Source organism: Zootoca vivipara, chromosome 8 (assembly GCF_963506605.1).
Source record: "Zootoca vivipara chromosome 8, rZooViv1.1, whole genome shotgun sequence".
Lineage (NCBI taxonomy): Eukaryota > Metazoa > Chordata > Lepidosauria > Squamata > Lacertidae > Zootoca > Zootoca vivipara.
The window spans coordinates 52,869,936-52,873,997 of record NC_083283.1 but is presented as its reverse complement, the minus strand read 5'-3'; the positions used below and the strand labels follow the sequence as shown (position 1 = coordinate 52,873,997).

General features: G+C 44.8%; 1 non-coding gene across 1 annotated transcript; it reads right to left on the bottom strand.

Moving 5' to 3' along the window:
- Window positions 1-1,352: 1,352 nt before the first annotated feature.
- On the bottom strand, window positions 1,353-1,425 carry TRNAR-UCU (transfer RNA arginine (anticodon UCU)). Its single transcript has one exon. It is a non-coding gene; the product is annotated as a tRNA-Arg (tRNA).
- Window positions 1,426-4,062: the final 2,637 nt, after the last annotated feature.

Genomic DNA, 4,062 nt, shown 5'->3' with positions numbered 1-4,062 from the left:
TCCTTACATACATCCGTTCCCCATATGTACCACTGCATCTGATCTGAAAGCATTGCTCCTTGCCCGATCTTTAGTGGAAGTGAGAACTATAAGGGTGCACATGAGCCTAGGCTTCCACAGAAGATGAAGTCTGGTGAACAGGCACCAATGTTTTGAAAAGGAAAAAAAATTGTGCAGTGCACACCATGGGACATAAATCAGGCATCCATAGACATGCTGATGAAGAGAGGACTTGAATAACTTATTTCATAAAAGAGGAAGTAAAACTAGACAATATTATGGTAATAAGGTAGAGGCAGGCTGAAATTCTACTTGAAAACTCAATTACACACAGGACATGTTGCTGAACATTTGTGGACTCATGCATTGTTCAGCTGAACTTACCAGAATACTTTGGTGACATTGCTAAATTTGTTTGCTGACATTGCTACATGACTCGAGAGTAGCCATAGGGATCGACTTGTATCTCTGTGTGCTGCCTTTGCTGAAAATAGTTACAAGAGGGACAGCTGGCAGAGTAAGAACTATCCTGCAAAAGAAGGTGCAAGTGTTTTGATGGAGAAGAGGTGACACTAACCACTACCTTTTTCTGAGTGCCTTGTCCTGAACTGACTGGAACCAGGTCTAGGTCTCACTTGTTCCTGAAGATCAGAGAGGCTAGGTGTTGATTGATTCCACAAGTAGAAATTCATCACTGTTATCCTCTGTTGTAGTTTTAATTTATGGTTGATTTATTGTTTAATAAAATTGAGATGTATCATTTCCATTTTGTGGTCTGGATTCCTGTTACACATATATTGAAGCCTCAGGCTGACACATGTCAGTACTTACATAAAAGAGTTGCCAATTATCTGTGGTTATATTCTTCCAGTAGAAGTACACCTGGCTACTTTTCTGTTAGCTAGCCTATTTTCTATATGTTCTGTTCTATAGGCTTTCTACAGCTGTTAACACAGAGAGCCTTTCTCGTGATAGGACCCCTGTTGACAAAATTTTGGCTGGATCTTAATTAGACCATGTTTTGTTGTGCTATCATATTAAAACTGTGAATTTAAAAACTGTTTTAATTGCATTTTAGGATGGCTTTTAGTTTACCAGGTTTGCACATCATTTTGGGTGACACCCCACTGGCAAAAATGGAACTTTAGAGATGTGAAAGAAAACAGTTTGGAAAATATTCACATCGTTAAGCACCTTCTTACTGTGGGATTCACTGCTAGCTGGCCTCCATAAAGCTACTGCAGAGCCCTTGAAGACTGCCTTCTCCTCACTGGCTTAGAAGCATGGAATTGTCAAGTCAGAGGGTACCACAAGGGTCATCTAATCTAACACCTTGAAATAAAGGAGTCATTTGCCCAACGTGGGGCTCGAACCCACGACCCTGAGATTAGAAGTCTCATGTTCTACCAATTGAGCAACAGGGGCCTATCCTGCCACTGAGCTCCTTTGGTTTGGTAGGCTTGTGGAGGGCAGGGCAGGATTCCATCTTTAGGGTGGATGTGCAATTAATGTTTTATTAATGTGAGTTATATGGAGGGTTTTATGTTGCATTCTATTTTATGATTGTTGGAAATTGTATTTTTAAGATGCTGTTGTGTAAGGCACCTTGAGAGAGTTATAATTAAATAAACAAATAAATAAATTACTACAATTTATCCCTGCTTTTTGCCCCTTTGAAATGCACAAAGCTCAAATGGTAGGCAGCATTAAAATGTTAGGGCTACATGCCACACCAACCTCTGAGAGGCCCTGGGGATGTCTGAGCATTACCTAGGGTTGGGTTTGCTTGGAGTGAAGGTCAGTGGAGGCTGTGGTGCCTTTATGGTTTTATTTACACATATATACAACCTGACCATAGATCAGAGGGGCTCACAGCATTAACACTCCCATAAACTTTGCTTCCCCTTAGGTTTCCAGGGGAACCCCGAAGTCCAGCACAAAGCAAATATGTCTCTGTCTCCAGCTTCCAGCTCACTCACACACAACTTTACCCATGTAGCAGCTGAGTGAGGAGGGCGGGGTTGGGAAAAGGACCACCCATTCATTCTATGGCACAGAGCAACTTTAGTTGTGCTAATTCATGGTACTTAACTAGGCAGACAAAACCATTACCTTGAGAAAGGAATTGGTTTCGCAGGTTCTGAACCCTATTCTGCTAGATTATTACTGGTCCACAGGATCACATGTCTGGAAGAGATCCAATATACCAGGCATCCCCAAACTTTGGCCCTCCAGATGTTTTGGACTACAATTCCCATCATCCCTGACCACTGGTCCTGTTAGCTAGGGATCATGGGAGTTGTAGGCCAAAACATCTGGAGGGCCACAGTTTGGGGATGCCTGCAATATATCATTCATAATGACCTCACCAAACTCATAACAATATGCTCACCATCAGCACATTAGGTATGGAAGTCTTGCAGTACCTCACATTTGATCAAATGATTTATTATATTTACTACCATTATTAATATATCTGCTTTCTGCTATGCTGATGTATTCCCCCCTCCTTCCCTCCTCTGGCTTCTGTGCAGCCTTAATTAGTGTCCCCTCTCATATGCTAAAGTTATCTTATTGGAAAACAACAGAAAATAACTCGTGCGAAGGAGATAAAGAAAAATCCCCAACATCCCATATATGATAGGAGAGTGGGAAGAATAACTGACATTACAACATTTTGGAATTGAAGATGGCCACAACTTTATTGATTGCAGATGTTGTTGGCTTTGGCTAAGGAATTGAGTATGCATCCTGAATCAACCTCCTGTCAGAAGGCTGATGCTGGAGGAGGAGGAGGAGGAGGAGGAGGAGGAGGAGGAGGAGGAGGAGGAGGAGGAGGAGGAGAGGAGGAGGAGGAGGAGGAGGAGGAGGAGGAGTCTGGACTTGATATCCCGCCTTTCACTCCCCTTAAAGGTAAAGGTAAAGAGACCCCTGATCATTAGGTCCAGTCGTGACCGACTCTGAGGTTGCGGCGCTCATCTCGCATTATTGGCCGAGGGAGTCGGCGTACAGCTTCCAGGTCATGTGGCCAGCATGACAAAGCCGCTTCTGGCGAACCAGAGCAGCACACGGATCGCCGTTTACCTTCCCACTTGGAGCGGTACCTATTTGTCTACTTGCACTTTGACGGGCTTTCAAACTACTAGGTTGGCAAGAGCTTGGACCGAGCAACGGGAGCTCACCCAGTCGCAGGGATTCAAACCACTGACCTTCTGATCAGCAAGCCCTAGGCTCAGGGGTTTAACCCACAGCACCAACTGTGTCCCTTAAGGAGTCTCAAAATGGCTAACAATCTCCTTTCCCTTCCTCTCCCACAACAAACACTCTGTGAGGTGAGTGAGGCTGAGAGACTTCAGAGAAGTGTGACTAGCCCAAGGTCACCAAACAGCTGCATGTGGAGGAGTGGGGAAGCGAACCCGGTTCACCAGATTACAAGTCCACCACTCTTACACTACACCATGCTGGTGTAACCACGGGTCATGCCCGGGTTATGGGTCACCCCAAGACACAGGTCAACTGAGCTGACCCACCAGGCCACCACTGGGAAGACTATTGGGCTATCTGTTCTCCACATGAGCTTCTTCCACCCAGGCCCCTTTACCAGGGTACGTTATCGCCCTGCTCACAATGTAAGGAGGGTGATGCACCATCTCACCCTTCCTCGGGAATAGACTAGGTTTGCCTTAAATGCCAAAGTTGTGACTATTACTATGAGGAAGGCAAACCCCCCAATGGGTCCAATTTGTTTGTAGGCAAATTCCTTTATATGCTTATTGCTTTATATGCTTATTGGGGCAGTTCCCCCCCCCGAAACATTATGCTGGTTGAGGAAATAGCAGAAAACTCCTGGTCCAAACGGAGACTCCTGTTCATATTCTGAAGATGCTAAAATTGGGCTCAGAGCTTTCAGTGTTATCTTCTTGGTTTGGACTACCACTCCCATCATCCCAATGGTCAGGGATGATGGGATGGTAGCCCAAATCATCTGATGGGCACCAGGTTGGTGAAGCCTGCAGGACTGTAACACAAGCTATGCCATCTTGTGGAACTAGTCGTAGTTTC